We start from the raw sequence: 25,850 nt of genomic DNA on the forward strand, positions 1-25,850 counted from the left end.
GATTTTGAACTTGGAAGGACTCCATTTGTCTGAAAGAGCTTGTCTCTTAGTTGGTCCAAAAAATTCATCAGATCTCTAGAATGTAAAATAGGAAACAGAAAAGTGACCAGTCTCAATGAAGTAGAGAAATGGGATGGGGAAATGGGGCTGGTTTTAATTTGTCTCTGTGTCTTGGTGTCAAGTACAACTAAGGCCATGTCCAATGTCCTTGGTAAATCATTACTCTACATTGTGACAGAAGAAAACAATGCCAAGTGGGGTCTTGTATATTTCTGATATCAGCAAAAGTGTGGTAAGTTGGGAAGTGCTGCCTAATGTAATGTGAATAATGCATGCCAACCACATATATAATTTTTAAATTTTCTAGAAGTTACATTGAAAAAAGTAAAAAGAAACAAGCAAAATTCATAATGCATTTAATTTAATCCAATATATCTAAAATACTGCTGTTACAGGAAGGGAGACCTGCTTCCAGGGTCCAAGAGTGAGCTCTCGTTCACACTTGGAAATGTCAGAGGAGGCACATTGTGCTGACAGAGATTTTATTGCAGAAGGGGGGCCTAAGTAGAGAGTAGCAAGGTAAGGAAACCCAGGAGAACTGATCTACCATATTGCTGTAGTCTCAGGTTTTATGGTAATGGGGTTAGTTTTTGTGTTGTCTCTAGATAATCATCCTGCTTGGCCATCATCTCAGGGTCCTTCCTGGTGGCATGCACATTACTCGACCAAGACGGATCCCAGTGAGGAGGACTCTGGAAGGTTGGTCATTTCCTCCAGCCTGTGGCCCCTTCTGAATTCTCCCTGTTAGTTTTCAGTGGCAGCACCATGTTCCTTATCTAGAACTCCTGCTGCCTGAGACAACTCAAGCAAGCAGGCCTGGCCAAGGCAGCTGGTTTTACAGTTCTTAACTGTAGTGGGAATTCTTAATAATGTACTTTCATAGCCTTGAGAAATTCCACAGATATAGCATCTAGAAAAACAGCATATATTAAGAAACTGTGTTAATGATTACCTTTCATGTTTTTCTTAAGAATAATCTTGTTACAAACCCCAAGGCCAGACCCAGAAGGGAGCATGACAGGGCTCGTGAAAGCATGGACCTTGGAACACTGGGTTGGCCGCAGGCATGAACGCTGCCTACGCACTTGCTGATTGTTCCTGAGACTACCCCAGAAGGGAATAGCCTGGGGTAAAAAATGAGGAGATCTGGACTTTGTCAGCGTAGTGTCTTGGGGAAGTTAAGATCAAAAAAAGTCTTGTAGTCTGCAATTAGGAATAAAAGCTGGACTCAGAGTGGATGCTGCACCTCAGTCCAATAGAGGCTGCAGGTCCCCTGACCCATTTCACCAGATTTCATGGCTGTTTTCATTCTCTTCGCTCACTCTGGGATGGTTAGGGCAACACCTGACTTTATCGTGTCAATAAATAGTTCACATATAACCAACAAGGATGTACTGTATAGCTCATGGAACTATGCCCAACGTTATGTGGCAACCTGGGTGGGAGGATGTATATATATATGGCTGAGTCCCTTGCTGTTAACCTAAAACTATCACAACATTGTTGATCAGCTGTATACCAATACAAAATAAAAAGCTATTAAAAAAAAGAATGAAAGAAAAAAATAATCCACATAAACATATTATCTAAGTATTTTACATTCTTTTTTTCATACTAGGTCTTTGAAATCTGGTGTGTATCTTAAACTTATAGCATATAAGTTGGACTGGTCATATTTTAAGTACTCAAGAATCACATGTGCTAGTGGCTACCATATTGGACAACAGAGTTATAAGAACTAATGTATTTGAATAAACAGAAGAAAATATATAAATGTACAAAATTCTTACAAATTAAAGCAGTTCTGTAACTCACACTCAAAATCTATGTACAAAATTTCACTCATATTTGTGAAGTATGCCAACTAAAAATTGCCACTTTGCCATCTGCCTCTCCAAGAATTTAAATCATTAGCCACTGCAGCTGCTGACCTTCAACACACCCTGAAAGGAATTCAGCATGGAGATCAGGAATGAGGCACTCTGTGCTCCTGGAAAAAACTGGCAAAACAGGCCTTCAAACAGATATTTTCAGGAGATTTTATGACCCCAAGTCCTTACATTTTCTTATATCTAGAAAAGCACTAAAATCATTAATGGTGACATCTGCTCCTCCTGACTAGCAGCAAACCTCTGCCAAAAAGTGTGCTTGCTTGCATGTATCCCCTTTCACTAAGATCATATATAATGCTGATTTTCCCCCCTACCTGTTCAGAGCAGTTCCTCAGAGCTATCTGAGATACCGTTCCCTGGCTATAGTCCTCACTTTGCCCCCAATAAAACTTAACTCAAAACTCTCACATTGTGTTTTTTCTTTTCTCCTTCTATTGACAGGTGTTGACTGAAATAAAAATGCACAATGTGGGAACTGTAAGTTTCAGTTTTATTTGGGGATTTATTAAGGACTAAAGTCTGGGAGAGTCTATGTGCAAATACTGGTAAATTGCCGCTATGCAAGATTACCTGAATTCTTTCTGATAAAGTGCTAATATTTAATATCCCTCTACCATCCTTTGTCTTTCCTATGCCTAAAGACTAATATATGGTGTGTGTGTGTGTGTGTGTGTGTGTGTGTGTGTGTGTGTGTGTGTGTGTGTGAATGACAGGGATTTTCTTCTACCCAAATCATTCACTCAAAAATATATGTGTTAAGACTTAATGGTGAAAAACCCACTGGATATTTATTTCTTCCAGGGTATTCTTTCCAGGGTATTTCCCCCCATTATTCTTGTATGTAAAAAGCCATATTTAAATTTTTCTAAGTCAGTGGTCACATTTCCACAAGACTCTGAGTCCCTCAATTTTCTAGTAACTACTTTCCGAGTCACTGGAGAGAAAGACCCTTCTGTTCACAAGAAAATTAACTTTGGAAGGTTGGTATATACTTTTAAAAAGCTATTCAAGTGTGTGCATGCTTTGAAGACAGAGTACATCATAGTAAAAAGATAAAATATATATTTGAAAAGAGATTCAGATATACATATTTTCAATGAAGGACTTTATCATAAACAAGGTAAAATTTACAGCTGAAAGGAAACTCAGATACACATTTGAAAAGAACAAGAATCACTATAAATTTCAGGGGAAAAAAAAGGAAGGGAGGGGAATAAAACAAAGAATTTGTAGTTAGGCTTTAGATTCTCCTAATTGGTATAATGTTATTTTCATTATGAGGAACTCTGTTCTCCTCAGGAGTTCTGTTAAATTTATCTGTTAACAATTATCTGTTAGATTTATCTGTTAGATAAATTGTACAGTTCAAATATTATGAGTAAATACTCTATTTCTGACTGCTAGATCTGTAAATACTGAGCACAGTGGGTTATAATCTCCCACTATGAGTAAAGATGGCAAATCTAGGTAGTTACCTGGACAAAAAAATTTTGATTTAATATCCCACAACTTACAACAGGGTGAATTCTAAATGGTGTTTGAGATTTATTAATACAAAATTTAGAAGTACTTCAAAACCACAAGTAAAATTGTTAATAACTTTGGAGTGGGGAAGGTTATTCCAATAATGATTCAAAAATCCAAAATTATTTAAAGGAAAATTTGACTTCAAGAGAGCTTCTGAAAGAGTGGTAAGAGCATGGGTAAATTTTCTTTAGTATATTTATGCTTTTCTTACTTTCCAAATTTTCTGCAATATGCATTATTTGGATAATAGAGTAAAACAAAACAAAGCAAAGCCTCCTGTATAACAAGGAAAAGTCCACAAGCAAAGTCAATGACAAATTTCAGACTGGGAAAATAGAATTGGTATTCGTATAACAAAAGGGATAATTTCCCTGTTTCACTAAATATAGGCTTGCTTATGATGTTAAAGAAAGCATCCACAAAATCTCAATGGTTTAAACAATAAAGGCTTATGTTAGCACATTATATATTTTCCCTCATTGATTGGCTGATGGCTCACCAACATTTTTCGTCTGGGATTTAGGGTGATAAAGTAGTGTAGGCTAGGGGAAAAAACATCTTTTTCTTCTACCCATGTTAGATTCCTAGGTTGCAGATGAGCGCTCCGAACTGATCAGAATCCTGGTTTAGAAAATCTTGCCTATGTTCATTCTTTCACGGAGTAGCCTGTGGAACAAGAAGCTGACCAGTGGATAAAGCAAAGAGGGAAACGGAATTCGGGCTTCTTGAATCTAAGATTTTCATGAAGCCACAGCTCACAGATAACCACTCAGATTTCAGGGTGGTTAGAAGGTCTGTGGAAAGAGCCGTTGCCTCTGGCGACAAAGACTGGGGCAGGATTTTCACAATTCCAACAATCTGGACAATTTTTGTTTGTGGTTTGGCTGTCGTTTGTCTTTTTTCCTCCAAGCGAGAGCAAGTAGAAAGGCGCAGCTCCATTTGGCCAACGCGAGAGAAAGCACTTGGGCTGACGCTGCTGGATGAAACTGGTCTCTGTTCTTAGTAACGATGTGAGTTGCATGTTGTCGCTGCAGCTCCGAAGGGGATTACTTGGCTAGAATCCGAAAGCGGCTTTAAGTGTAATTCATCCTCAATGATGGCTACTATCTGCTTGGAAATAAAAAGATACCCCAAACTGTGCAAAACGCATTGAGCTTTTAAAAGCACAGGAATCCTGCCCAGCAGCAGCTTTTCGTCAGGGGATGTAGCTCAGTGGTAGAGCGCATGCTTCGCATGTATGAGGCCCCGGGTTCGATCCCCGGCATCTCCAGGCCATTATATTTTTGTTGTTGCTGTCTAATTCAGACTTTGGCCTTGCATTGTTAAACAAAAATGTTTTAGCTCTTTCTCATTTGGGGGCCATTGTCCTGCCCTTTAAATATAGCAGTTTTCCATGTATGTGTTTATTGGTCTTCCCTTTGGTTAACTACCGTCACCATTTTCTCTGCTTCCTGGAAACCTCCTTGGGATGTTTTATTAGGCAGTGAGCAGTACAAAGCCAGAGAGACAATTCAGAAGCAAGTTCATCCTATGAATGCACCCAGAAAGAGGGAATACAGCTGCATTTAGAAGAATTATTTATCTCAGTTAAAGGAGGTTCTATGCATTCCAACTTTGCATTGGAAAATAATTAAAATATCTCTTAGTTGTTTTTTTGTTTTTTTTTTTAAGGAGAGGAGAAGGTAGCATGTGTTTCAGTATTGGTGCAGTAGTTGTACATCGGTATTCAAGGGTCCACCCTAGGACCATAAGAGAAATTTCTTCATTTCTCACTGCATCATTGGCTTTACTCAAGATTTCTGTGGAGAAGAGCTAGTCACAGTCCAGTGCAGGAGGTCTGGGAATGTAGTAAATGTTAGGAATAGTCTGTGGAAATAGAAGGCAGAGTTGGTTAGGCACCCTTAATAGAGCGACTGTTCTCTGTTCTGACAACAAGCTCCCAATTCTAGTCGCAGGCCAAAACTTAGCTCATTAAGATAGCAGAAACACTTTTGCTCCTCTCACCACTTAGAAAATTCTAACGATTTTAAGAACTCTTTGCCATTAGTAGGGATGGAGACCAAATATATATTTCTTATTGTAAATCACATTAATAATGTATACCCAGATGTTACATTGATGCATTATGTGGCATTTAGTTTTTATTTTAAATTTTTGAGGAATCACAAAAATGGTTGTTTTGTTTTTTTTTTAATTCTCCTTTCTTAGCTTATCAGTTAATTCCTTAACTTTTTTTAGAGGTTGCTCTGGAGTTTGTAGTATACATTTACAATGAATCCAAGTTCACCTTCCAATAACATTATACTTCTTCACAGGTAGTGTAACTACCTTGTAATAGGGAAAAAATCCAAAATTTCCTCCCTCCTAGCCATTGTACCACTGCTATCATTTATTTTAGTTACATGTAAAAATACATAAGTGTGTATACAATATAGACAAAACCTCATAATCAAATACATTGTTGCTATTATACTTTTGAACAAACTTACTTGTGAGATGGATTAAACTAAGAAAAATAAAAGTTTTTATTTACCTTCCTTTATTCTTTCTTTGATGTTCTTCCTTTCCTTATGAAGATTTGAGTTTCTATTATTTTTCTTGTCTCTAAAGAACTTTCTTTAACACTTCTTGCAAGACAGATCTACAGGGAACAAATTCCCTCCATTTTTATTTGAGAAAGTTTTTATTTCTCCTTCATTTTTCAAAATTTTCAGGGCACAGAATTCTAGGTTGTAGCTTTCTTCTTTAAATATTTCACTGTAATCTATTCTTGTTTGCATAGTTTCTTTTTTTGTTTGTTTTTCTTCCATTGCATAGTTTCTTAATAGAAGTCACTTGTAAGTCACTAGACTTGGTTCCTCTATTGTCTAGATTTTTTTCCCCCCTCTGATCTCTTCCAGGATTATTTTCTTTATATTTGATCTTCTATAGTTTGAGAATGATATGCTTATATGTAGATTTTATTGTTGTTTCTTTTTTCAATTCTTTCTGGTGCTCTCTGAACTTCCCAGATCTGTGGTTTACTGTCTGACATTAATTTGGGGGAAATTCTCAGTCATTGTTTCAAATATTCTTTCTTTCTATCTTTTCCTTATGATATTCCCATTACACATGTTATATTTTTTTGCACAGGTCCTAGAGTCCTTGGATATTCTGTCCTCGCCCCCCGCCCCCCGCCAAGTCTTTGTTTTGTTTTTCAGTTTTGGAGGTTTCTACTTTAAGTTCAGAGTCTTTCCTTAGTTATGTCTATTGTACTAATGAGCTCATCAAAGCATTCTTCCTTTCTGTTACTATGTTTTTTAATCTTGAGCATTTCTTTCGTTTTGGTTTTTTTTTTAGGATTTTCATCTTTCTGCTTACATTGCCTATTTGTTCTTGCATACTATCTACTTTATTCATTAGATCCATTATCATTTTAATCATAGTCGTTTTAAATTCCTGCCATGTCTGGTTCTATTATTGCTCTGTCTCTTCAAATGACTATTTGCCTTCTGATATGCTTTGTAATTTTTTCGGGATAGCCCAACGTGGTGTACTTGTTATAAAAGGATAATAGGAATTTAGTAATGCGGTGGTGAGGTGTTGGGGGAGAAGCTTTCTCTAGACCTATGATTAGGTCTCAGTCTTTTATTGACCTTTTGTCTCTGGCTGGTGAACTTCACAATTGTTTCTCAGTTGTCTCCTCCCACTCTTAGTTGGGACAGGATAGCTACAGGATGCTGGAGTGGGTTTTTCCTTCTCTCATGTGAAAGTCTAGAGACAGTTGGAATTGAGTATTTCCCTTCTACGTAAGTTAGGCTCTGACAAAACCCTAGTAGGTTAAGGTCTGGTTAAATGGGTTCTTTAGAAATCGGGCCTTGTTAAGAACAATAGCACTCCGGTATATTTCAATGTGGCTCCTCTTCTTCCCCCTCTGCTGGAAGCATGAAGGATTTACGCCCCACCTCACGCCCCACCTCACCACCCCCGCCCCACCCCCTGCTTTTTAGATGGTTAAAGTGAGAAACTGGTCCAAGTCCTAGGAGTAAAACACACAGAAGTGTGGAGACCCCACCCCCACCCTGCCCAGGCCATGACTCAGTGTCCCTGGAGTTTTTAGTGATCAGAGTTGCCTACTTGGGTCCTCAACAAATCATCAATTACAGTTCAGGCATTGGTTCTTCCTGTGGTTTCCACTTGTTAGTCACTGCTCAGTAAGTCATGACTCCCTTTATTCACCTGTATATCTCTCCAATCTTTGGGGCAGCCAGTTGCCCTGTGTCCTCACCTCTCTTATAAATTCTAGAAGAGATGTTGATTTTTCACTCTGTTTAGATTTTCCTTCTTGACAGAATGAAGTGGTGACTTTCAAGCACCTTATATATGGAACCAGAAAGTGGAAGACTGTTTGCTCTTTTTTTAATACATTTTTGCTTCTGTGCTTATTAGTAAAATGGTCCTATAATTTTCCCTTCTTATATTTTCTCCACTGGGTGTTAATATAGATATTATGCTAACCTAAAATAATTTATAGTTTTCCCATTTTGGGGGGGAAATATTTTATATAACACAGAGGTTATTGTTTCCTTTAGGATTTCATAGAACATTCCAGTAAATTTGTCTCTGATTGGAAATTTTGTTTAAATTCAGTTTTTTAAATGGCTGTATATCAAATCAGATTTTCTATAACTTTTTTATGTTAGTTTTGACAATTTATACATTTTTATACAGTTTCCATTTCTTCTAATGGAGGTAAGAGGATTGAAGCCAAATTTCATTTCTCACTTCTAAATCTCTTAAGTAGCCACTGAAAGTGTCCTCCTGTTTATTCCTTCAGATATGCAAGCATCTATCTCTCTATCCATCCACACATTTACTTTTTAAAAAATAGTTCACAAATTTACTTACATCAGGTATTGTGATAAGTACTGATACACAATTAAGGATAACACAGTCTTAGCTAACCTTCAAGATGGCCCTCCCCCCCAGGATCCTTACCTCCTGGTAATCACACCCTTCTGTAGTCTTCTCTTACTTGACTCAGTCACCAAGATATATGAGGGGGAATTGAGGCTTTCTACCCACGTGTGAATCAGCCATCTTGGAAGCAGATCCCCCAGACACAGTCCATGCTCCAGAGCCCTGCATGCACTGTTCATACCTGGAGTTCAACTTCAGGAGACTCCCGGGGCCAGAATTACCCAGCCAAGCCACACTGGAGTTTCTGGCCCACAGAATCTGAGATAATAAGCATCAGTTTTTTAAATGCTGTGAATTTTGGAGTGCTATTCAGCAATAGAAAACTAATATTTCCAGAAAGCCTTTTTTTTGCATTTCTCATAAAGGAATAATTATTTACCAAAAAAAAGAAAAAAAAAATGTAATTTTTATCTGCTTCTCTCAAGCTTCCAGACTGTTACAGAAAACTTTTCTTGAAAATAAAATATCAATGCTAAACTAAGATGTGTGGTTCATCTCTCATGTTTCTCTTTTTATCCTGAAGAAAAAAATTCCAAAAAATTTAGGCTGATTGCCCAGGGCATCTTATCCACCAGAGGGTCATGGATCTATCATGAAAATAATCCCTGGCAAAAGAAAATGGAAAAAACATAATTATTTCAGATGATTTATGGTTTATGCAAATTCTTACTATATGAATAAAATTTAGGTTCTCTTAGCAAGGTGAAAGGATGAGAAATGCTGGTTATATCTTGTCAAGCTGATTTCTCTGCTTTTCTCCTTTCAGTTCCAACCATTCTGAACTATATACACTTTCACGCCTGTAAGCATCCTGTATCCTCAGTCTTCCTTTTGTTTCTATTTGACATTATTATTCGTTCTTCCAGATTGGCTTATGGGTTTTCGTATTTGGGGGCTAGCGGGGAGAAAACTTTGATTTGCGTGTCTTGTTGACAGAGTGGTCTGAAATCTAAAGAAGCACTCACTCTGCAGAAGATGAGCACCATGGAAGCAGAGGGTTTGCCTCAATGTTAAAAGTGACAAATCTCTTACTTTCTGGCTTTTCTTTCTGAAGAATCAGAGCGAGATCCGAGGATTCGCGTTCTCTGGATTTGATGTGTATTCTTTGGATTAAATGAGGATCAGAAGGCCGCAGGAAGCAAGCCAACATCTTCACCCTTCGTCCTCTCAGTTGCTAAGAGTGGAAGGAATTTACTTTTCTAACTGAAATACCTTCATTGGCTCCTTGTTTTCTAATAGTTGCATAGCGGTTTCTGGAGGCCAGGAATAGGATACAGAATTGAAGACAGTTTGGTTGGTTTCATAATTAAAGACAGTCATTGGCAAAGTATTTCTTATCTTTCCTGTAAGGAATTTTCCTTTGTCTCACACATCTTTTGACAAAAGAGAAAAGGGCTCTGAAAAGAAAGGTCTGGGAGGCTGTTGCCTACTCAGATTTCCGAGCTCATTGTATCTTCCTCAGTCTCTGAATGTCTGCAAGATACAGGCTAATCGGAATTCCTTGGTAATACAGTACTATGAAACCAAGGGTGGGAATTATATCTTTCAGAAAATAGCAAAATAATTTAAAAATGTAAATTTGTTTTATTTCATGAAGATAGGTTAGAAAAGCCCACTTCCTTAGAGTGGGGATGTAGCTCAGTGGTAGAGCGCATGCTTAGCATGCATGAGGTCCCGGGTTCGATCCCCAGCATCTCCAAGCTTTTGTTTCTTTTCAGCTCCGGAAATACACCTCTCCCCTCCCAGGGGAATGGTCACAGTCCATTCCCGTAAAACCTAAAGATTAACCCTTCTTGCCGCCAGGTACTTATACTTTGCTCGGGTTATGCTAGTAATCTTTCCGTTTTAAAATTTAAAATCTTTCCATCCTCAGCATGGATTAGCGATGTTTTCCACAAAGTTAAATCAAAAGTGACGTTGGTCGTTATTCCATGGCGGGTGGCGGGGGTGGCGGGGGTTGACAGTTATCCGTTTAAACTCTATATTAGAAGATTTAGGACTTTGACTTAGTTTTTCTGCTGGGGTTTCGGGTGGGGGATGGGATGGTAGGCTGAGCTCCAGTCTCAGGTTTCGTGCTTAGAGGCTCAGTAAGAAAGATGGATTTCACTTGAAGCTCTCTAGAAAGAAAATAAACTCTTCCCAGGCTGTGAAAGCGTTGGATACATTTCGCTTCTCAAAACGTGATAGTTCTCTCAGAAAGCGAACACAAAGGAGTGAAAGTGAAACATTTTGATACAGACATGTTTTCCCCTCAGTGCGTTTTGCCAGTGAGCTCGCGGCGCTCACGCCACTGTGGATTTAATCCCTTCTATACTGATTTCTTTTGTAATCTCTAAATTTGCCTCACTGATTCTAAAGGTACTGACTTTAACGCTCTTTAAAAAAATCAACTTATTTTCCTAAACCCAGCCCTTTTATACCATTCATGTGGGTAAAGACTTTCCTTGGCCAACTCCTTTGTTTTGATGAAGGGCTAGTCCCCTTTGGAAAGCAGCATTTCTTGTATCTCGGTGCTTTTGCCTCAATTTCCAATTCGTGACACCCTGTCACATGAGCAAATGAAGGAAATTTAGAAAACCATTTTCTGTACTTTTGTTTATTTCTCAGTGAGGCTTCTGGGCAGCTCTATGTGGCCCTTGGAGACTGTGGTCAAGGGCTCCAAATTTTTAGAGGTACAAGGGTCCAGTGTTAAAAAGATAATAAGGGCAACCATCCTTTCTGTTAGTCTCTAATGACTCGGTCTGTCGTTCATGGATGAATCTAGTGTTTGTGCTTCCTGACTAAGAAAAAAACCACAAGATTAAAGAATGGGTCTTAAAATGGGCCTTTGAAAGTACGGTGCACTGAGGTTTGCACTCTATTAGCTAAATCATTTCTGCTGTTCTTTACTGAACAATTGCTCTTGTCAATATTTATTACAGGCCTACAATAGTTTAGCTCCAACACAGCTCTAAAGATATTAAAACACTTCGGACAAACTTAAAATAGTAGCCATAGCATTTACCAGCTAAGCCATCAATAAGGAAATAGTTCACAAATTATTTCCTTTCTTGTTCCTCCCATTTTCAGCATGCCATATACCCACGGACAAGGCTTGCAGTTGTGAGATATCAACAGTTCTGCCTAGAAATCAGTTTTGAGTTGTAATGACTACCTGATTTTGTTGTCACTTCAGGTCACCAGACTATGACCTACTCCATCAAAGGTGTTTTTTCTTTTTTCTTTTTTTTTTTTTAAGATTTCTCTATCCCAAACCACATGAAAAGACCTCCTTAAGGTAACTAATAAAAAAGGTTTAGGTGCAGTTTAAGAACAGTGTCCTGACTAAATTATTTTATCTGGTAGGTAGTGTGCACTGGGTGATGGTAGGGATAAGGAAAGATAAAAATCAATACAGTTTCCCTGAGCTCATAAATTTCTTTAAAGCTGAAGCAGTGATTCTCTAACTTGGCTGCACATTGGAATCACCTTGAGAGTTCTAAAATTGTCTGATGCCTGGATTCTACACTGAGAGGTTCCAGTTTAATTTGTCTGGAGGGTGGAATGGACACCAGCATTTTAAAAAGATCACTAGGTGATTTGAATATGCAGTTACAGTTGAGAACTACTGGCCTAGAAAGTCTCTTTTTAAATTATTTCCAAATATCTACAAAGGTAGGAGGAGACATAAGAGATGTAGACTTGCAGGCTTATCCCTTTCTCAGTCTAACCTTATCTTAGAGACACTGCTGGTCATAGATACATGAGTAGTCCCCAGACTGGCCAATCAAGGGCAGATGTGGTGATGGATGGGGATATAACTTAATTTCACATAATATTCTGCTAAATAGAGAAAAACACTTCTCTCTCCCTTTTTTATTCTACCACAGTTGTTCAAGGACTATGAAATGAGAACTGCTATTTCCTGAGATTCCTGTGTTTGCAAAGTTCATCACTGGGAAGAAAGTGGATCACTAAATAATTTAGGGCCATCCAGGACAGAACAAATATTCTCTGAGCTTTCCTCCCCAAAATTTAAATTTGCAGCCATCTATCAGTGATTTGAAATGGCTCTGACCTAGATCTAAAGCAAGGAAAGGCACTACATTTTCTGAAATAAAATTACCTCAGGAAAGGGGAGTTGATATGGACAACTTGGAGCTAAGACTTCATAAGGCAAGGCTTGTTTTAATTTATCATATGACTCTGGGTCCCTAAGAAGAAAGTAATGATGGTTTCAACAATATTACAAGTGAAGACTATTTTAAAAAGGTAAAACTAGATCTCATATTCTGTAGGGTTTCTTTTCTCCTAAATAATATTAAGAGGAGCAAAGATAGGAGAAAAAAAAAAAAAAAAGGAGCTATTTTCTAAGAACACACAGAGCAGAGGGCTGGGGAAAATCTTCTATTTGTGGATCTTTACATGTTAGCACTGGAGAAAAAGACTAAAAACATTCCTTTTATTTACCAGCAATGAAATTCCTTTGAGCCTACCCTGAGTTTGACTCCATTTAGTAATTTCTGCACAGTCTTATGGCTAGAGAAAAGTAGATGTGAACCCAGGGTCATTTAGTGAAGAATACACCTTATTCATTTCATTTCGTGGAGAAATGAGATCCAGTAGACCTACATTGTTGTGGAGGGCAATCCTTGCATAGTTTAATCCTAAATTGTGACTAATGACCTCTTAGTAATTGAAATAAAATATGTCCTGGTATGTAAGTAGAAAAGAAAGCTAGTCTCTCTTCTTTCTTATCTACACTGGCCCTTCAGAACCAAAGAGAGAGCATACTAGATCAAGGGAATGAAACCAACTAGAGCACTTCTCCTCACAAAGACATAACCTGGACAACAGGACCTCAGGAAAATGTGGAAGATCTGGGAGAGTTTCAATATTCAGGGAAGGCGATCAGACGATCATGTTTTAAATTCCTATAGTATGAGGTTATCACAGGAGAGGAGGGTTAGATAAGGGGACTGGAATAGCCATTTCACAGTTGCTACAAGTGGCAACAAAAGGATTAACTTTTTGTTCTAATGAACAAAGTAACAAACGTGCTAGATGCATAAAAATGCAGTATTTGTATTTTTTGATATTCTAAATAAGCTATTCACCAATAAAAGTTAAAAAATTAAAAAAAAACCTTGAAGAGACAGAAAAAAATTATACTCGGAAAAGCTAATTTGCTAACATAGAACTCCCTGTGCTTAATCCTCAAAAGGTTCTATTTTTTTCCCCCAAATTTTTCTTTTAGGATAAATTCTAAGTTATTTGGAATGATTGTTCCACATGGTGAGGAAATTTTAAATCACTATTCCAAGTCAATGTCTTTATTTTTCCCCCCTTTTATTGTATGTCTGGTATGTTTGACACCTCCTTGTTAACTGCTCATCTGTCATCTTGTACTTCTTTTATTATGATATTTGACAGTCATTAAAAATTCTTATTTCGTGTTCTATCATCTGTGGCCATCTTGTACCTAGTTGTATCCATAGAACTGATTTCAATGGACGTGGGTTTGAGCAAGCTCCAGGAGTTGGTGATGGACAGGGAAGTTCATGAGGTCGCAAAGAGTCAGACACAACTGAGCAACTGAACTGAGCTGATTTCAATTCCTGACACATAGTAGGTACAAAGTAATATCACTCTTGTTGAACATACTTCACCTTAAATGCTGTCCTCCCAACAGTATTTCTGTGACTGAAATTTACCTAGTCCTGATCGTAAACAATTCAGCTAGAATTCAGAAACACCATGATTCCTAGCCCATTATTATTCTGAAGGTGTTGTTTCCCAAACTCAGAAAATATAAAAGTAACTATAAATGGAGTAGAAGTGTAGTCCTAATCATGGAAGTTTGTTAGTATAGATTAGATTAAAAAGTGACTATTCTGGTTAGTAAGAAACATTTATATTCACTATAAAAACATTCTGAAAGTGAAGTCGTTCAGTCGTGTCCAACTCTTTGCGACCCGCATGGACTAGCTTACCAGGCTCCTCCATCCATGGAATTTTCCAGGCAAGAGTACTGGAGTGGGTTGCCATTTCCTTTTCCAGAGGATCTTCCCGAACCAGGGATCGAACCCGGGTCTCCCACATAGCAGGCAGATGCTTTACCATCTGAGCCATCAAAAACACTGAGTAGTATACAAAATGGCAATACCAGAACATTTGACTCAAAAAACAATTAAAAAAGACTTTGGGATTCAAAGGTTTTATCATTCAGAGCTCCTTTCAGCCATTACTTGGTTAAATGAAGAATTTTGCAGTCCTTCCATTTTGTATTTTAATCAGGCATTGGAAGCTGGGTAGATGCACAGTAGCATCTGCTAAGTTGAACCCACTCCCTTTCAGCACTGGTCTTACTCCAATTAAAGGCAGAAAATCAGGATGCAAGAGTTAACAGTTTAAGAATGGATTCTTAGTTTCGTGATTGTACAATCAGTTAATGTTTGTTTAGCTTCTACAAGTTGAGGGTCCATGTGGAAAATACTAATACTAAAGAACATCCATTTGAAGAAGGCAATATAGAGAAGAAAGAGTCTGATGCCTCCCAAAGCCAAGCCAGTAGTAGTTTCCGTCCGTGCGCCTGCTAGGAGCTGCAGGAACGGAGGCCATTCCCCAGCCTCGGGCTGGCAAAGGCTCCTGGGATTTGAATCAGAAAACCGCTAAATGAACTCTGACCTAGCCACCTCCAGGCTGACAATCTCCTGCTTCCTGAAGCAGGAGCGAGCACAAGCTGACAGCTGTTAGCAGTCTGAATGTGTTTGAAGTTTGGGGTTGTTTGTTTTGTTTTTCAGTGCACAAGTGTGCCATCTCCTAACAACCAGGAATGGCATCCATTGGACTGAAGTTCTAACTGACCTATTTTGCTAGAAGAGCCTTTCACTGTACTCTTAGAATATCCACTCACTTGAGGATTCTAAGTTACTACAATCCGGTGAAATATAAGAGCGTCTCTGGCCTCACTTAAAGAAGCCCCTTCCTGCACAGTGAACACTCTGCTCCTATCCACTCTTTCCCATTCCATGGTTGTTCTCAGTACATTTTCTTCGTTACGGTGCGAGAGCAAGTAAGTGTTTTGTTGCTTAAGTTCCAGGAGGCTTCGTCGCGGGTCTGTCTGTTCTATAAGGTCGATTTATTCGAGAAGAGAGTGAGCAGTGTGGGTGTGTGCTCAGCCGCTCAATCGTGTCCGACTCTTTGCGACTTCATGGACTGTAGCCGCCAGTCTCCTATCCACGGAGTGAATAGTAGCTCTAATTAACTCAGCTTTTCACCTAATTGAGTAGGATTTGATCAGAAAGGAAGCTTAAGCTATTGAACAGCTGGCTCTGTGGCTTAGTTGGCTAAAGCGCCTGTCTCGTAAACAGGAGATCCTGGGTTCGAATCCCAGCGGGGCCTGCTGGTTTTTCATCTCAAAATTGAATCCTTAGTTTTAACAATAAATTAGAATTTTTAGTCTGATACCGTCTTTAATCGTAGCTCAACTTCACTGGTTGGAACTTTTTATTTCCACAACCTGTTCTCATTGCACCTGTATTCTCAATGACTCTCAGGCTCTCTACTAATGGTCTGTCATGTGAATCTACTACTTAGGTGTTCTTTAGTTCTTGCTTTCTGCCATAAGGGTGGTGTCATCTGCATATCTGAGGTTATTGATATTTCTCCCGGCAATCTTGACTCCAGCTTGTGCTTCATCCAGCCCCGTGTTTCTCATGATGTACTTTGCATTGAAGTTAAATAAGCAGGGTGACAATACACAGCCTTGGCGTATTTCTCTTCTTTCCTGATTTGGAACCAGCATGTTGTCCCAGGTCCAATTCTAACTGGTGCTTCCTGACCTGCATACAGATTTCTCAGGAGACAGGTCAGGTGGTCTGGTATTTGCATCTCTTGAAGAATTTTCCATAGTTTGTTGTCATCCACACAAAGGCTTTGGCATAGTCAATAAAGCAGAAATAGATGTTTTTCTGAAACTCTCTTGGTTTTTCTATGATCCAACAGATATTGGCAATTTGATCTCTGGTTTCTCTGCCTTTTCTAAATCCAGCTTGAACATCTGGAAGTTCACAGTTCACATACTGTTGAAGCCTAGCTTGGAGAATTTTGAGGATTACTTTGCTAGTGTGTGAGATGAGTACCATTGTGCAGTAGTTTGAGCATTCTTTGGGACTGCCTTTCTTTGAGATTGGAATGAAAACTGACGTTTTCCAGTCCTGTGGCCACTGCTGAGTTTTCCAAATTTGCTGGCATATTGAGTGCAGCACTTTCACCGCATCATCTTTTAGGAGATGAAATAGCTCAACTGGAATTCCATCACCTCCATTAGTTAGTTCATAGTGATGCTTACTGAGGCCCACTTGACTTCAAATTCCAGGATGTTTGGCTCTAGGTGAGTGATCACACCATCATGATTATCTGGGTCATGAAGATCTTTTTTGCATAGTTCTTCTGTGTATTCTTGCCACCTCTTCTTAATATCTTCTGTTTCTGTTAGGTCCATGCCATTTCTGTACTTCATTGTGCTCATCTTTGCATGAAATGTTCCCTTAGTATCTCTCATTTTCTTGAAGAGATCTCTAGTCTTTCTCATTCTATTGTTTTCCTCTATTTCTTTTGCATTGATCGAAGGAAGGCTTTCTTATCTCTCCTTGCTATTCTTTGGAATTCTGCATTCAAATGGGTATATCTTTCCTTTTCTCCTTTGCCTTTTGCTTCTCTTCTTTTCACCGCTATTTGTAAGGCCTCCTCAGACAACCGTTTTGTCTGTTTGCATTTCTATTTCTTGGGGATGGTCTTGATCCCTGCCTCCTGTACAATATCACGAGCCTTGGCCCAGAGTTCTTCAGGAACTCTATCAGATCTAATCCCTTGAATCTATTTCTCACTTCCACTGTATAATTGTAAGGGATTTGATTTAGGTCATACCTGAATGATCTAGTGGTTTTCCCTACTTTCTTCAGTTTAAGTCTGAATTTGGCAATAAGGAGTTCATGATCTGAGCCACAGTCAGCTCTCAGTCTTGTTTTTGCTGACTGTATAGAGTTTCTCCATCTTTGGCTGCCAAGAATATAATCAATCTGATTTCAGTATTGACCATCTGTTGACGTCCATGTATAGAGTCTTCTCTTGTGTTGTTGGAAGAGTGTTTGCTATGACCAGTGCGTTCTCTTGGCAAAACTCTATTAGTCTTTGCCCTGCTTAATTCATAGAAGAACTAAAGAGCCTCTTGATGAAAATGAAAGAAGAGAGTGAAAAAGTTGGCTTAAAACTCAACATTCAGAAAACTAAGATCATGGCATCTGGTCCCATCACTTCATGGCAAATAGATGGGGAAACAGTGGAAACAGTGACAGGCTTTTTTGGGGGCGGAGGCTTAAAAATCACTGCAGATGGTGACTGCAACCATAAAATTAAAAGACTCTTGCTCCTTGGAAGAAAAGTTATGACCAACCTAGACAGCATATTAAAAAGCAGAGACATTATTTTGCTAACAAAGGTCCATCTAGTCAAAGTTGTGGTTTTTCCAGTAGTTGTGTATGGATGTGAGAGTTGGACTATAAAGAAAGCTGAGCGCCGAAGAATTGATGCTTTTGAACTGTGGTGTGGAGGAGACTCTTGAGAGTCCCTTGGACTGCAAGGAGATCCAACCAGTCAATCCTAAAGGAAATCAACCCTGAATATTCATTGGAAGGACTGATGCTGAAGCTGAAACGCCAATACTTAGGCCACCTGATGTGAAGAACCAATTCATTTGAAAAGACCCTGATGCTGGGAAAGATTGAAGGCGGGAGGAGAATGGGACAACAGAGGATGAGAGGGTTGGATGGCATCACCGACTCAATGGACATGAGTTTGAGCAAGCTCCAGGAGATGGTGATGGACCAGGAAGCCTTGCGTGCTGCAGTCCCATGGGGTCACAAAGAATCGGACACGACTGAGCGACTGAACTGAACTGATACCAGTAGTGTACTTTTATGGTCTCTTCTAAAATGGAATGAGAAATAAAATGTTTGTTTATGACCTAGTAAGACAGAAGGTCTTGTGACAAAGGTCAAAGAGTTTTTTGGGGAAAAAAAGACGGGAGTGGAAACCAATCTATTCTTTGTCTCAGGCTGATTTGCTCTCTGACCCCTCACACTTCTCACCTCCTCCAAAAGAGGGTTATAGGATCATTCCGATGGTACCTTGGCAATTGAAGCAAGGTAAATTTTTTTCAGCAGAGTATTGCTTAAACTTTAAATTGCTCAGAAATATCCAAAGTGTGAAGAACGACTTTGTCTGTTTCTCCAACGTGTAAAAACATCGCTGAGTGAGTACTCAGTAAGTGATTGGAGATGCCGGGGATCGAACCCGGGACCTCATGCATGCAAAGCAGGCGCTCTACCACTGAGCTACATCCCCAAACCTATGAACTTGGTATGGCCCCCACATACTTTTCTTTATTAACATATACGGTCAACTTTCCGCATTATAAAAATATACATGTATTTAACTTTGTTGTGCAAGTATTTTAGAACCCTTGAATGTCAGAAAGAGAATGTCTTATGTAAATCAATGTCATTAAAGCCTTCAGATTCTCTTGAACCTGACAAGGCCCAGTTTAAAACAAGCAGCTGTAAACTGGCTTTTACCCCAGCAGGACCATGCACAAAAGTCATTCAGATGACTTTCTTTTGGAAAGACTGATTAAAACAAACAAACAAAAAAAGAACCATAGATGACTACAGCAAACCACTGGGACATTTCTTGTTATAGTACAAAGGAAAAGGAAATAGCAACCCACTACTGGGAAATCCCATGGGCAGTGGAGCCTGGAGGGCTACAGTCATGGGATTGTAAAAGAGTCAGACATGACATAGCGACTAAATAGCAACAACACAACAAAGAACAAAGCCAAGCTTTCATCTGGGGAAGAACTGGGAGACAGCCACTCTGTAGGCTCCTTTCAATCTCAGGTTCTAGCCTTGGAATTATCCACAGTCAGTATGCATATGAATCTCAGCCTGGTCCAAGAATGAAAATCTTACTCAGTAGATTGGGTGAGGAAACCTACCTATATCCTGTGTAATAAAAAATTGTAAGAGAGATGCTGAAGATTCAAATGTAAATCTAGGCTACAACTCTTTAGAAACAGATTTCATTGTGAGACAGTGATTCTCAAAGTGTGGTCTTTGGACCAGCAGCATCAGTATCTTCTGGGATTTTGCTAAGAATAAAAATTCGAAGGCCTCTCTACAGACCCATGAGTCAGGAACTCTCAGAATGTGGGTCCAGAGTTAATAATCTATGTTAAAAACCCTAGAGGTGATTTTGATGTATGCTAAAGTTCGAGAACCACTGGTGTGAGGTACTGATGAATGCTTCATTACTATACTATGACAATAATGCAGTAGTAAGGTGTTTCCAACATTTAAAGATAAAATAGATCCACAAAGGTCATGTGACCTTTCTGTACTGTTAAACTTCATTGTAATAAAATGAGAGAAAAATTTAAAAAACATTTACAGATGAAATAATTTAACATATTAGGCATGCATTTTTATAGCTAGATGCTAAATGTTTAAATGTGTATGGGGTATCTAAATTTTTAAACTTAGCTTCTTATATATTGTGAAAATAGTATGTGAATATCCTGAAGTATTAATTTTTAAAAATGAATGGGTCATATACTAATTACAAACAGCAGAAAATTTCTCTTGATACTTGAAAGCCTCTGAACATTAGAGAATATAGCCACTAGCTATAGGAAGAGAAGGAGAAGAAAGATAAGATGAGTAAGAACAGGTTAAGAAAAGCAAAAAGCCTAAATAAAACACATCTGCAGGTAAAGGCTATTTTGCAATGGGACACAGCTGGATGCACCAGAGATCAAAACCAAGATCTCATGCATGAGAACAAGCTCTACTACCAATCAGAACAAGGGACAAAGGAAAGAAAGAAGGAAGGGACCACCCGCCGCAACACTTCACTCAACTATTCAGCCTCCAATAGATCAGGAACAAGGGACAAGGTCTAAATCACTCAGTTTTTGACCAAAATTACAAAGAATTCCTCTTTTGTGGGGAGTAATTGGAACCCCTGACACTCATCACAAACTGGATTCAAAAACACAAAGGTTAGCACCTTCTGAGATGGTCAGTGCAGTCCACAGGTGGAACCCCTAAAGGCGTTTAGACCTGGCCCTGCTCAAGTCTGGGAGGATGGTCCTCTAAAAATTTGGGAACATTGACTGTTAGGCAATAGTATAATAATGATCACATCTGAGGCTTGTTCTTTACTGCAATTCACCAGAAAAATCACTCTACCACTAAAAATGGCTTGGCACCACCATTCTCCATGGATTGGAATAAGACCCACCAATGTGTCCATTCTTTCCACATTGGGGCCCTGACACACTTCCTGAGTTATATCCGACACACAATTTCCTCAGTGCTTGCCTGGGCGGGAAGTGGATCATTTGCATGCCTGCTGCCTCTTTGGATGTGGCAGCCGGTGTATCAGTCTCCCTTTTTGGAATCGAAACTTGATTATGGCAAAATGTCATGGGTGCAAATTTTTCAAATGTACATTGCTTGAGACCTTCCCAAGGTCTTGGAAAGTGCAGGTTATCTTACCCTCCCTTCTTGCCAACACAGCTGGACCCAGAGGAATTTGGGGAAGAGGTAGGGCACTATCACTGCCCTGGGTATTTCCCAGGAGATCTCCAGTGCTCCAGAGGCCCCGGGAACACCTTGACTGGGACAGAACAAGACTTGCTCCAATGGTAGAGAAGTGGCCTCCATGGGGAGGTAAACCAGGTGAAGCCAAGGAACCTGCAACAAGAGGAAAGGGTGGGATGGAAGCTGAGGAATTGTGCCCATGCCCTCCACACTAGTCAGGGCAGGAAAGAGCAGGGTTGAGAGGCAGGAGGGGCACAGTGGGAGATGTGACCTTGCTCCAAATGCTAGGAAACACCAGAAAGTCAACGGAGCAACCTAAACTGATTCTTAGACAGGCCTGGCAAGGAATGTTCGTCTGCCTAATATGCGCTCTGAATGCTGAAAGTAAACCTCTGAAAGAGAGCAAGGACTATGTTTTTGTTGCTGAAAAACAGGAGGGCAGATTTTGGCAGGTGTGACTGTGAACAATTATGAAAAATGCTCAACGATTTGCTCCAACAAGCACAGTGATTTTCTGCACCAGAGAGAGGCAGTTCTGAAGCTTGGAAGTCCACAATGTTAGAACTAACCCATCCAGTCTCCAGCAGAATTATAAAATACACTGTGTCCACTATCCATATCTCAGAGTCACTGAGAGGCTGGGGCTGTCCCATCCACTGACAAACAATCTCATTTTTCTGTGGATCTTTGCCAAGGGTAAATTCAATAAAACCAACTAATGCATCTCAGACCCGCAACTCTTGCCTTAGGCCTGTTGGCCAACATAGTCCCGCCACGAGCCTGAGCAAATCACTGCTGGGCACTTTGGGCTTTGTACTCCACTAGCGCCTAGAACCATGGTGGAAATGGGAGAACAATCACTCATCCTGCAAGGCCAAATTGGTCCTCAAGGACAACTCTTGGCCAAGTCTAATCTTTCAAGACTCCTGAAGCCAACAATTTCTGGCCAAGAATGTGGTATACTTTGTATCTGCCACTATAGTTACATAAGCATTTCCTTGCCAGAGGACTTGTCATGCTGAAATCATTTGTATATATATTTGTGAATCCTCCTCTCCCCCACACACTCCACTGCAAGAGTCTCTGTTCCGTAACATATATCCTGAACAGAATATGCCTGTAATTTATTTCTCACAGCTCTTTATTGAGTGGCCACTATCTGCAAGGCTCTATGCTAAGGGCTTGATACAGAGTTCCGGGAAAAAAACAGTATGTACAGGCTCTGCCCTATTGAAGCTATCTTGCTAGAGAAGGAAACATCTAATCAAATAACAAATCTACGTGATTAGTCATGATAAATTCTAAGAATATTAAGGGAAAGTACAGGGAATCTATGGAAGGTATTATTTAATAAGTATTTATTAAATCTACCTGATTATGTCTCTACGAGTGTAGGTTGAAGGAGCGCACAGAAGGTCTAGCCATAAACCGTATTCACTATTGGTCAACAAAGGGAAAAAAGTTTCCTTCAGTTGTGGGGATGTAGCTCAGTGGTAGAGCGCATGCTTTGCATGTATGAGGTCCCGGGTTCGATCCCCGGCATCTCCACTTTAGCTGAACTATGGTTTCAGCTGACTTCCCACCCTTTAATCATTGAAAGGATTAATATTAAAGCATAGACAATGGAATCTTTTAAAGTTAGGTGTACTGAGTTATGGGGAAATTATTGCTCAAAGCCCCTCCACCCCTGCTTAATAAGGATTGTAGCTCTAATATACCAAGAACAGTTGTTTTTAAATAATATATATTTATTATATATTATTTATATATTGTTATATATTATAATTATATATAAATTATATATAAATATAATATATAATATATTATTATATATTATATAGAGAAGACATTAGCACAGGCAGAATGAATTCTAAAGGGAGCTTAGAACATTTCTTCAATTGTGGAAGCTGGTTTTGAAAGAAAAAAGCTACATTCATAAACTAGCCTTCCATATTGGCTCCACTCTGGTTGTCCTATTAGTAGACCAGAAGTCATTGTTACATTTTTATGACATATTTTTATTCCACTCTTTCATAGTGATTACTGACATGATCAAATTTTTATAAGAAATAATAACAGTCCAAAACTTCTGTCTTCCCTATTAAGAAAATTGTATGTATATCATCATGTTTTACACTTTAAATATATTTTACAACTTAGCAATTTGTAATTGTATAATTACAATTTTGTCAATTATACTCAATGAAGCTGAAAGAAAACTAAATACTTTATTTACAGTGATTTTCAAGAAACAGAAGCCATATATAGCAAAAACTAATATCGTGTTTTATGCCAATTGTCTCAATTAAAACTTTTTTAAAAAAGAAATACAAGTCATTCTTTGATGAAAATAAAAATTAAAATGCATTTCATATAAAATATAAAGCATAAATATATATTGAGAACTAAGTTTTTAACTTTTAATTTTGGACTTTTTTTTTTACAAATAAATAATACAAATATTTGTTAGAGAAAGAGGCATATGATTTGTACTGATCTCACTTTTAGTGATGAGAAATTGATCATTGATTTCAGGTATGTCAGCCTGTTCCATGCATTCTAGAGCTCTTCCATCCAATTTTACCTCATGGTTGTAGCAGCCATTGATGATTGTGACCTAGATACATTAAAGCAATATCAGTTGCAAAATGTTGAATCTAATTTTATAATTCCTTCTGCATGTATTAGCAGTGATTATTCTACAGAGAAAAAGTTTCCCTCAACTGTATGCTTATCCTGAAGTACATTCCAGATAAGAAAGGTGGTATAAATACTTGATTCTCTTCCTTCATTTGTCAGCTTTCATTCAAAATAATGAATATTTCATTCAAAATAATGAATCAATAACCAAAATCCTCCAAAGCCTGGGTCTAGGAACAATGGTGTGTGTATTAATTTTGCAACCAGGTTCTTTACTAAATTGTCTGTTTGTAGTAGCTTTTCTGTTTTGAGGAGTTGTTTTTAGGTATACAAGCCTAACAGAGAGCTTTATCCCCTCCTATCTACTTGTTACTCTTCTAATTACTGTTTTATGCTAAAAGCCTTGATTAGTACCTCCATTACAACATTAAAATAGTAAAGACAGTAGATATCCTTGTCATGAAACAATTAAATCGATGTGACCACAAATATACCTGAAAGGACTTAAATAGGTGACACAGATCATAAAAACTTACTAAAAAATATTATATGGAATTATTTTCAAGAATAAAAACTAATTCCTAGAAATTAACACGTTTAAAAGGGACAACTGATTTTTTTTTTTTTTTTGCCTCTCATATATTCAGCCAGTATTTCAGACTACGTCTGGTCTAAGCAAATCAGCTCTGATTATTAGGTTGGTTAAGACACACAGTGGGATACTTGTTTGTGTTGTGAAAGTAGAAGTGAAATAAATTTCACTCAAATTTATTTCTGAAATGAGCCCATGTCATTTATTTTGAATGAAAATTTTTCAACAGGAGATATTTAGATGCTTGACCTCTCACACTTAATCTTAGCAAAGTGGCAATGGTCTGAATTCATTGAAGCAGCCAGTCTCCATTCAATCTGTCGTTCAGTTTAGGCTTGGAAGGCACCACATAGGATGACAGACAACACTTTCTTGTTTCCCTATGCATAGAACCCTGTGGTTGTAACTGAGGACCACTGCTTCCACATCAAGTGATTCAAGAAAAGAAAGCAAGCATGGGGTGGTCAGATGCTCATTAGGAAGAAATAAGTGATATTTTTCTACGATTCCACGTCCAGTATGTTTGTTGCTCTAAGAACGCTTCAGAATTCAGGAGAAAGTGAGTGAAAGTGAGAGTCTCTTGTTGATTTTCTTTCTGCTTTCAACTTGGACTCCAAAGAAATTAGGCCAATTATCTTTCAAAAACTCTTGGACATTGCTGGTGGTGGCAGCACTCTCGGAGCAGAAATTGGATACCACAAAGGCAGTACAGATAGAAAACTGAATGAAAGAAGATACCCGGTTTTAAAGGGTGAGACGAAAGGAAAAACTGCTTGATCACAAATACATCGCCCTCAAAACTGGTGGAGGTGCCGGGGATTGAACCCGGGACCTCGTACATGCTAAGCACGCGCTCTACCACTGAGCTACACCCCCAGCTGCGAGCACCTTTCCTCGGATTCCTTTCGTGATTTATAACCATTATTCCTTTGCTTCTCAAAGATTTAGTAAATTGCCTAGGAAAGGCCCATTTGCGAAATTGACTTCGCAGCGGCCTCAGACGAAAACAACAGAATGAAATTCTAAAAGGAGGCTGAAAAGAGACCATTTGTTATCTCTTACTCTCCAACCTCCAACCTCCAGCCCTTTCCACCTGTAAGGCTTCAGGAAACCGAAGCAGGTACCCCTGTAGCCAGATACCCGCTGAGGAGGTGTCGTTGGGAAGGGAGCAGAGGTGGAGTCAAAGCGGGTCCGCGCCTGCTAAGCTCCAGCTCCCGCGGCCAGCACCACCTGCCTTGGAACAAAGACCCTCAAATCATCCGCGTTTCCGGAAGCCAAAAAAAAAAAAAAAAAAAAAAAAAAAAATCCCCTGCGTTTGTGGTGATGGCAGGGAACATCCCAGCGAGCTCACGATGTCCTGGACGGATCGCTTAGGACTAATTGGAAGCATGAGCCTGGGTGCCTGGCATCACGTAGGCGCCCAGGTCACCCACAGGAGCAACATTTACCTCGCGCAAATCCCTGGCGTTCTCCTGCTTTGCCGAGCTTGGCCGAGAGTGGGCTGGGCTGGGCTGTTGCTTAGAACAAAAGGTAAGC

General features: G+C 39.1%; 6 non-coding genes across 6 annotated transcripts; 4 read left to right on the forward strand and 2 right to left on the reverse strand.

Annotated features, from left to right (window-relative positions):
- Positions 1-4,677: 4,677 nt before the first annotated feature.
- Positions 4,678-4,749, forward strand: TRNAA-CGC (transfer RNA alanine (anticodon CGC)). The gene has a single exon. It is a non-coding gene; the product is annotated as a tRNA-Ala (tRNA).
- A 5,316-nt stretch (positions 4,750-10,065) lies between these two features.
- On the forward strand, positions 10,066-10,137 carry TRNAA-AGC (transfer RNA alanine (anticodon AGC)). Its single transcript has one exon. It is a non-coding gene; the product is annotated as a tRNA-Ala (tRNA).
- Positions 10,138-15,747: 5,610 nt separating this feature from the next.
- Positions 15,748-15,821, forward strand: TRNAT-CGU (transfer RNA threonine (anticodon CGU)). Its single transcript has one exon. It is a non-coding gene; the product is annotated as a tRNA-Thr (tRNA).
- A 2,931-nt stretch (positions 15,822-18,752) lies between these two features.
- TRNAA-UGC (transfer RNA alanine (anticodon UGC)) lies at positions 18,753-18,824 on the reverse strand. Its single transcript has one exon. It is a non-coding gene; the product is annotated as a tRNA-Ala (tRNA).
- Positions 18,825-22,558: 3,734 nt separating this feature from the next.
- On the forward strand, positions 22,559-22,630 carry TRNAA-UGC (transfer RNA alanine (anticodon UGC)). Its single transcript has one exon. It is a non-coding gene; the product is annotated as a tRNA-Ala (tRNA).
- A 2,488-nt stretch (positions 22,631-25,118) lies between these two features.
- TRNAA-AGC (transfer RNA alanine (anticodon AGC)) lies at positions 25,119-25,190 on the reverse strand. Its single transcript has one exon. It is a non-coding gene; the product is annotated as a tRNA-Ala (tRNA).
- Positions 25,191-25,850: the final 660 nt, after the last annotated feature.

The sequence above is a fragment of the Dama dama genome, chromosome 7 (genome assembly GCF_033118175.1).
Source record: "Dama dama isolate Ldn47 chromosome 7, ASM3311817v1, whole genome shotgun sequence".
NCBI lineage: Eukaryota > Metazoa > Chordata > Mammalia > Artiodactyla > Cervidae > Dama > Dama dama.